The sequence below is a fragment of the Thalassophryne amazonica genome, chromosome 11 (genome assembly GCF_902500255.1).
Source record: "Thalassophryne amazonica chromosome 11, fThaAma1.1, whole genome shotgun sequence".
NCBI classification, from domain to species: Eukaryota; Metazoa; Chordata; class Actinopteri; order Batrachoidiformes; family Batrachoididae; genus Thalassophryne; species Thalassophryne amazonica.
Genome location: NC_047113.1, coordinates 29,845,744 through 29,855,428, shown reverse-complemented (window position 1 = coordinate 29,855,428; position 9,685 = coordinate 29,845,744). Strand labels below are relative to the sequence as shown.

At 50.8% G+C, this 9,685-nt stretch overlaps 1 protein-coding gene across 1 annotated transcript in view; it reads right to left on the bottom strand.

Annotated features, from left to right (window-relative positions):
• Positions 1-9,685, bottom strand: part of LOC117519815 (protein diaphanous homolog 1-like) — a 307,697-nt gene that overhangs the window by 138,292 nt on the left and 159,720 nt on the right. The gene's annotated exons all lie outside the window — the stretch shown is intronic.

Sequence of the window (9,685 nt, the reverse complement as noted above, 5' to 3'; positions counted from 1 at the left end):
TGTATGTGTGGATGAGTTATGTGGTGGATGGCATCACAAAGCACCTCTTTGGAATGAAAAATAAACCTGTCTAAATTCTATAGGGGAAAACTGACAGTGGCAAATGTGATTCAGGAAGCTTTATGTGTATGTGTGGATGAGTTATGTGGTGGATGGCATCACAAAGCACCTCTTTGGAATGAAAAACCTTTACCAAAAGAGAAAACACAGAAACAGAGAAGGAAAAGTATGAAAGACAAGGGAAGTAAAAGCTGGAGTATTGGGATATGAAAATAATTGTTGTGAGAGTGTAGGAACACGGACCCACAACAGGGGGCGCAAATGAACGGACAATGGAGGAAGTCAAATAACAACACTTTACTGTTGTGAATGAGCACAACAAACACGGCAGGTCACAATAGTATGCAATGAAGTCAATTTACAGAACGTGTCATGTGGGCAGGCTCGAAGATAAGAGACGTCTGTCCAAAGCAGAACCAGAACCACATGATTTCCTCCGCCACCGAACCCCGGGAATACTGGAGCCGCCAAGTCCCGAACTCCCAGGTGCCAACTGCCTCCGCTTGTCGGATCTGGTACTGCTGGCGAGGAACAAAAACAGTTAGATGTAGGTGTGTTTATACCCAGCAACACGTATGGTGGGAAATCCACCTCCACCTCTCGTCGAAAAGTCTGCTGTCAAAAAACACAAAGCAACAATATTCTTCTGTCGAAAAGACAACTTGATTGGCTGAGCTCGTTACCTCCTAAGCATAGCGATATCTCGGCAAAGAAGTGGAGATGTCGTCCTGCTGATATACGATTGAAGATCAGATGATTGGTGACAGCTGTCACAGGTAATAAGTGACAGCTGTCACCCCGGCTGCTCCTGTGAGGCGGCGCCGCCCTCTTGTGCCTGGAGCCCGCACTCCAGGCAGGGTGCCCTCTGGTGGTTGTGGGCCAGCAGTACCTTCTCTTCAGCGGCCCACACAACAGGACCCCCCCCTCAACGGGCGCCTCCTGGCGCCCGACCAGGCTTGTCCGGGTGGCGGCGGTAGAAATCGGCCAGGAGGGCCGGGTCTAGGATGAAGCTCCTCTTCACCCAGGAGCGTTCTTCGGGTCCGTACCCCTCCCAGTCCACCAAATACTGGAAGCCCCGGCCCATCCTACTGACATCCAGGAGCCGGCGCACAGACCAAGCCGGCCCACCATCGATGACCCGGGCAGGAGGCGGTGCCGGACCCGGAGCACAGAGGGGTGAGGTGTGATGCGGTTTTATCCGGGACACATGGAAAACAGGATGGATCCGCAGTGAGGCCGGAAGCTAAAGCCGCACTGCGGCTGGACTGATGACCTTGAGTATCTTGAAGGGACCGATGTAACGGTCCTGCAGTTTAGGGGAGTCCACTTTGAGGGGAATGTCTTTTGTTGACAACCACACCTCCTGCCCTGGCCGATATGCAGGGGCCGGGGTCCGCCGGCGGTCTGCATGGGCTTTAGCCCTCGTCCGGGCGTTCAGCAAAGCAGAACGGGCGGCGCGCCACACCCGACAGCACTTCCGCAGGTGGGCCTGGACCGAGGGCACACCGACCTCTCCCTCGACCACCGGAAACAACGGGGGCTGGTACACCAGACACACCTCAAAAGGGGAGAGGCCGGTGGCAGAAGACACCTGGCTGTTATGGGCATACTCGAGCCAGGCCAAATGGGTACTCCAGGCCGCCGGGTGCGCGGCCGTCACGCAGCGCAGGGCCTGTTCCACCTCCTGATTGGCCCGTTCTGCCTGCCCGTTGGTCTGAGGATGATACCCGGACGAGAGACTCACCGTGGCCCCCAGTTCCCGGCAGAAGCTCCTCCAGACTTGCGAGGAGAACTGGGGACCACGATCGGAGACGATGTCTGTTGGAATCCCATGCAGCCGGACGACATGGTGGACCAGGAGGTCTGCTGTCTCCTGGGCAGTCGGGAGCTTCGGGAGGGCCACGAAGTGGGCCGCCTTGGAGAATCGGTCCACTATCGTGAGGATGGTGGTGTTGCCCTGGGACGGCGGGAGGCACGTGACAAAATCCAGGCCGATGTGGGACCAGGGGCAATGAGGCACAGGCAGCGGCTGGAGCAGTCCCGGTGCCCTGCGGTGGTCAGCCTTGCCCCTGGCGCAGGTGGTGCAGGCCTGGATATAATCCCGGACGTCGGCCTCCAGGGACGCCCACCAGAAGCGCTGCCGGACAACTGCCACGGTTCTTCGCACCCCCGGATGACAGGAGAACTTGGAACCGTGACAGAAGTCCAAGACTGCAGCCCTGGCCTCTGGTGGGACGTAAAGTTTGTTCTTCGGCCCGGTTCCGGGGTCCAGGCTCCGTGCCAGGGCCTCCCGGACGGTCTTCTCCACGTCCCAGGTGAGGATGGCCACGATAGCGGACTCCGGGATGATAGGTTCCGGTGGATCCGACAACTCAGTTTTGACTTCGTCTTCATGCACCCGGGACAAGGCATCCGATCTCTGGTTCTTGGTCCCAGGGCGGTAGGTGATCCGGAAGTCAAAACGGCCGAAGAACAGTGACCAGCGGGCTTGCCTGGGGTTCAGCCGCTTGGCGGTCCTGATATACTCCAGGTTCCGGTGGTCAGTGAAAACCGTGAATGGCACGGACGTTCCCTCCAACAGATGTCTCCACTCTTCAAGAGCCTCTTTCACCGCAAGGAGTTCTCGATTGCCGACGTCATAGTTCCGTTCAGCCGGGGTCAACCTGCGGGAAAAATAGGCACACGGGTGAAGGACCTTATCGGTCTCTCCGCTCTGGGACAGCACGGCTCCTATCCCTGAGTCAGAGGCGTCCACTTCAACCATGAACTGGTGGCTAGGGTCGGGCTGCACCAAAACTGGCGCAGTAGAGAACCGTCGTTTCAACTCCTTGAACGCGGCTTCGCACCGATCCGACCAGGTGAAGGGGACTTTTGGAGAGGTCAGGGCTGTCAGGGGGCTAACTACCTGACTGTAGCCCTTAATGAACGTCCTATAGAAATTAGCGAAGCCGAGGAACTGTTGCAGCTTCCTACAGCTTGTTGGTTGGGGCCAATCTCTCACCGCCGCAACCTTGGCCGGATCAGGGGCGACGGAGTTGGAGGAGATTATAAACCCCAGGAAGGACAAAGACGTGCGGTGAAACTCGCACTTCTCGCCCTTCACAAACAGTCGGTTCTCTAACAACCGCTGCAGGACCTGACGTACATGCTGGACATGGGTCTCAGGATCCGGAGAAAAGATGAGAATATCGTCCAGATATACGAAGACGAATCGGTGCAGGAAGTCCCGCAAGACGTCGTTAACCAAGGCTTGGAACGTCGCGGGGGCGTTGGTGAGGCCGAACGGCATGACCAGGTACTCAAAGTGACCTAACGGGGTGTTAAATGCCGTCTTCCATTCGTCTCCCTTCCGGATCCGAACCAGGTGATACGCATTTCTAAGATCCAGCTTAGTAAAGATTTTGGCTCCATGCAGGGGGGTGAACACGGAATCTAACAATGGCAACAGGTATCGGTTGCGAACCGTAATCTCATTCAGCCCCCTGTAATCAATGCATGGACGGAGTCCGCCATCTTTCTTGCCCACAAAAAAGAAACCTGCCCCCATCGGGGAGGTGGAGTTCCGGATCAGCCCGGCAGCTAATGAGTCCCGGATGTAGGTCTCCATTGATTCGCGCTCAGGTCGTGAGAGGTTGTACAGCCTGCTGGACGGGAACTCAGCGCCTGGAACCAAATCAATGGCACAATCGTACGGACGGTGCGGGGGAAGGGTGAGTGCCAGATCCTTACTGAAGACGTCAGCAAGATCGTGGTACTCAACCGGCACTGCCGTCAGATTGGGAGGGACTTTGACCTCCTCCTTAGCCTGTGAACCGGGAGGAACCGAGGATCCTAAACACCCCCGATGGCAGGTTTCACTCCACTGAACCACCACCCCAGACGGCCAATCAATCCGGGGATTGTGCTTCAACATCCATGGGATGCCCAAAATCACGCGGGAGGTAGAAGGAGTTACAAAAAACTCAATCTCCTCCCGATGGTTTCCAGACACCACCAGAGTTACTGGTTGTGTCTTGTGTGTGAGTAAAGGGAGGAGGATGCCATCTAGTGCCCGCACCTGCAATGGCGAAGGAAGCGCCACCAGAGGGAGCCCTACCTCCCTTGCCCATCTGCTGTCTAGCAGATTCCCTTCTGACCCCGTGTCCACCAGTGCTCGGGCTTGAGGGGTTAAATCCCCGCTCAGGATTGTGACTGGGAGTCGTGTGGCAATTTGTGTGCGTCTTACTTGAATGTTTTGACCCCCCCTTAGCCCAGTCTCTAAGGGCGAGTGTTGTCGTTTTGGCCGTTTGGGGCAGTTTCTCTGTGTGTGCTCAGTTGAGCTGCAGAGAAAACACTCTCCACGGATCAGCCTCCCCATTTTGGCCCTGTGCATTTCCCTAACAACGTTAGCAGGGGGAGCTGTTGCCCCACAAAGCGCTGCGGCTGTGGAGCGTGGGGAGGGCGGCCCCTTTTCGAACCCGGAAGGGAGAGGGGTGGCTCATATCCGGTCACGTCCTTCGCCTCGCTCCCGACGGCGTTCCTCCAACCGATTGTCTAACCGTATAACGAGATCGATAAGCCCATCTAAATCCCGCGGTTCCTCCTTAGCTACCAGCTGCTCCTTCAGAACCAACGACAGTCCGTTTATGAAGGCGGCGCGGAGCGCAACGTTATTCCAGCCGGACCTCGCAGCCGCGATGCGGAAGTCGACTGCATAAGCGGCTGCGCTCTCGCGTCCCTGTCTCATTGACAGCAGCACTGTTGAAGCGGTCTCTCCTCTGTTAGGGTGATCAAACACTGTTCTGAACTCCCCCACAAACCCAGTGTATGCTGATAACAACCGTGAGTTCTGTTCCCAGAGCGCCGTAGCCCAGGCGCGTGCTTTACCCCGAAGCAGAGCTATCACATAAGCTATCTTACTGGCATCAGTCGCGTACATGACGGGACGTTGTGCGAAGACGAGCGAACACTGCATAAGAAAGTCCGCGCACGTCTCCACACAACCCACGTACGGCTCTGGAGGGCTTATGTATGCTTCAGAGGAAGGTGGGAGGGGTCGTTGAACGACCTGTGGAACGTCACTGTTGCGCACAGGATCGGCAGGAGGGGGAGCCGCAGCAGCGCCCTCGCGGCGAGAGCCTCCACCCTGCGGTTAAGGAGAACGTTCTGCTCGGTCATTAGATCCAACCGAGCCATAAAAGCGGTGAGGATTCGCTGCAACTCACCGATCATGCCTCCTGCAGACGCCTGTGCGCCCTGCTCTTCCATTGGCCGTTCAACAGCCGGTTGACGCCCCTCGGGGTCCATGACGTTGGCCGAGATATCCTGTTGTGAGAGTGTAGGAACACGGACCCACAACAGGGGGCGCAAATGAACGGACAATGGAGGAAGTCAAATAACAACACTTTACTGTTGTGAATGAGCACAACAAACACGGCAGGTCACAATAGTATGCAATGAAGTCAATTTACAGAACGTGTCATGTGGGCAGGCTCGAAGATAAGAGACGTCTGTCCAAAGCAGAACCGGAACCACACGATTTCCTCCGCCACCGAACCCCGGGAATACTGGAGCCGCCAAGTCCCGAACTCCCAGGTGGCCACTGCCTCCGCTTGTCGGATCTGGTACTGCTGGCAAGGAACAAAAACAGTTAGATGTAGGTGTGTTTATACCCAGCAACACGTATGGTGGGAAATCCACCTCCACCTCTCGTCGAAAAGTCTGCTGTCAAAAAACACAAAGCAACAATATTCTTCTGTCGAAAAGACAACTTGATTGGCTGAGCTCGTTACCTCCTAAGCATAGCGATATCTCGGCAAAGAAGTGGAGATGTCGTCCTGCTGATATACGATTGAAGATCAGATGATTGGTGACAGCTGTCACAGGTAATAAGTGACAGCTGTCACCCCGGCTGCTCCTGTGAGGCGGCGCCGCCCTCTTGTGCCTGGAGCCCGCACTCCAGGCAGGGTGCCCTCTGGTGGTTGTGGGCCAGCAGTACCTCCTCTTCAGCGGCCCACACAACAATAATCTTCCAATTTGAGGATTACCAATCATATATGCTACTGCGCCTTTTCTCTTTTACTCTAATGAATCTAATTAACCATAGCTGGCCTCTCCATCTCCAGCCTTTACTGCAAATTAACCCTCCTCCTTTTTCCATGTCTGACCCACTTGTTAACTAGACTATCTTAAGTACAGGAGTCAACAGGCTCCTATTATCCTGCAACAAAGTGAAAAAAACTATGTGCATGTGTGCACATATATTATACAAATAATGTATGTTTATGAGTTCGGTGAAACTTCCAAAAAAAAAAAAAAAAAAAAAAAAAAAAAAAAAAAAAAAAAAAAAAGAATGTGTAGTTCCTCAGTCCAGTGAAAAACTGCATCAGAAATTTGTCCAGCTTTTCATCCTAACAGCTCTTGATGACTTCAGACGGCTTAAAGCGTAGTGGATTTGTTTATATTTTATGTTACAAAAATTAGCAGCGTCAATTACCTCCTTCAAATCATCGTCCGCCAGCAAAACAAACTCTGCAATGTTGAGCTAAATGCTGCCCCCGCTAGTGTGAGCATGTGCGGTGGTCGTGGAGTGCAATAGCATATTTCATATAGCACCAAAATTGCATGCTAAAAAAGAACTATTGCACAGACAATGAAACGCAACGGCAAATGGTATGAATAATCCATGTCACGTGACATACAACCCACCAATCAACTGACAAGGATTCACTCAGCCGTTTTACTTACACACACACACACACACACACACACACACACACACACACACACACACACACACACACACACACACACACACACACACACACAACTATATATACACACACACACACACACACACACTATATATACACACACACACACACACACACACATCTACATAACGGCTGAGTGGATCCTTGTCATTTGATTGGTGCTTTGTATGTCACATGACATGGATTAATTCATCCCATTTGTGTTGCATTGCACTGAGAGTGCGGCTTGGTTCCATTTACAGTGCAAATTTGGTTCCATACAATTGGTACCATTGTACTCTGCGCACACACACACACACACACACACACACACATGCATGCATGCCCACGTGCACGCACATGTACGCACGCCCACACATATGCATATGTGCCCACACAAAACAAATCCACTGTGCTGTCTGGAGGTTGTTGGCAGGAAGTTGGAATGAAAAGCTGGACTAATTTCTAATGTGATTTTTTTTTCATTGCACTGATGATGTACAGTCTTTTTTGGTAGTACACGCCCACACAAGCACCGACCAGGTGTACACGCGCGCGGGGGGGGGCAACGACTCTCCCGAGACATCATTTGATTGAGCTAACTGACACTGCTAATTCTTGTAAGACACACGCACACACACAAAACAAATCCACTGTCCTGTTGGGAGGCTGTTAGCAGGAAGAAAGACAGAAAAGCTGGACTAATTTCTGATGTGATTTTTTTTTTCGCTGCACTGAGGATGTGCACAGTCGACCGACCTGGTTGCGTGTGTGTGCCGGCGCACGGGGGACAAACGACACGATGATTTGATTGAGCTAACTGACGCTGCTAATTCTTGTAAGACACACCATCCACTCCGCTCTAAGCTGTCTGGATGCATGAAGAACTGTTCACATGAAACGTTGACGTGATTTTTGGCTGGCCTGAGGAACTACACAAAGTCTTTTTTTATGGAAGTCCGAAGTCAGTGCACAGCATCACTGGACTACAGGTTACAATTTGTACTTTAGCAACAGTGGAACACCAAAATATAAGTCCCTTTTCTGTTGTTTAAAAATTAATAAAATATCAAATGAAAAGGATCTATTTTAGCCATTATATAAAACAAATAATGAATGTTTTTACATTCTTTCAATGGAACCAATATTGAACAAACCATTCAACTCGGCTTTGCCTCATTGAATGGTATGTTCCAGCTTTTACCTCATGAAATATTCATACCAATGAACTCAAACAATCATTATTTGTACACACACACACCTCATGTCATATCATTGCAATGCCCTGGCATGCTGTACACAGCAGGTACATTTCAATGGAAAAAACACGCACCTTAACTCACGCGCAGTGCGTGCTGGCCCATTCTGATTGTAATTAAAGTGCACCCTAGCCAGCCGCTACTACGTAGTAAGCAAAGTGTGATGCTTGCTACCTGACCTGAGTACTATGTGAATTATGAAAATAAGGCTCCAGTGAGCGGGTCGTGATTTAATATAGAAGGCTGACCATGTGTGCATGGGCGCAATTTGGTGGGAGATAGGGGGGACATGTCCCCCCCCCCCACCTTTTCAACCAGGGGGACAGAATATGGTATGTCCCCCCCACCTTCTGACATATATGTGTGTACTTGAAACATGCGATGCCAGTCTTATGTGCAAACCATGTCAGTCTTGTGTGCAAAACCATGTCAGAATAGTATATTTGTTTCTGCAAGTTTGTATTTTTAGCAGCAATGACTTGTTTACAACACCTGTTTCTTGTTTGTCACATTCTGAATTTTCTGGGACTGCATTTGCCCAGATTTGAAACCAAAAATAGTTTAATAGTAATTAAATTCATGATAAGTAATTTATCCTAAACTTATGATCTGTTGTTTTTTCAAACTTATGCAAAAACAAATCTTGAGAAAAAAATACAGTACGCCATAGTTAATAATTATTAAGAGCCAGTTCTTTCATATTTATGAATACATTTTACCACATTGCAGTTGTTTTTTTTTTAATGAGAACTCAACCTATCATTCTTTTTGAGTTCTACACATGTGACAATACCTTATTTACACCAGGATGTTAATAAAATCAATGCTGGCTATTCTCAGAATAAAGTACTTATATCCACAGTTTCAAATTGCACAAGTCAAATGGTGTCCACTTTATGGTCTTGTCAAAACATTAAAATTACTGTACTGGATGCTCAGAATGCATCTGAGCTTAGCTAGAAACCATTGGCCGCTTTAGGCACCCAGACCCACAGCCTATGGGCTTCGACCCTGCGGGCCTCGTACTTTGTCCCACTCAATTTCTAGTTCTAAATTGCGCCCTCGCATGTGTGTGTGTGTGTGTGTTCGCGGACATACGATTTCAACCTAAGTGCCCCACTGCCGTCTCCATTGGTGCCCCCAGTGACCACAGCAAGTTTGATGTGGATTACTTAATTACTGTGGCCGTGCACAGCGAACACACATGCACACATGGTCATCTTAATATACACACATATATATGTGTGTGTGTGTGTAACAGTATGAATGAGGTTAGTGATAGTCAGCTGGCGGTTTGATTTCAGCCAATCAGTGTAGGAGAGTGTTCTCATAAAAGGGGGCGAGTGCTCTTCTCTTTCTGAATTGTGGCGGTTCGCTGCAGGTGATTGTCTGGTGTTTCCACTTCCATGTTCCTGTGAAGGGAGGCAGGTGCCGGCCACAGTTTTGTGTGTGTGTGTGTGTGTGTGTGTGTGTGTGTGTGTGTGTGTATGTGTGTGTGTGTGTGTGTGTGTGTTGAAGTCTCTGCACTGTTAAAGTGCTTATGTAAACGGTTTTGTTAACAGAGACCTCTGTGGGAATTGTCGCTGACTGTGCGCTGCTTGGCACGGGTGGTTGATGGCTGCTGGATGTGGCGGT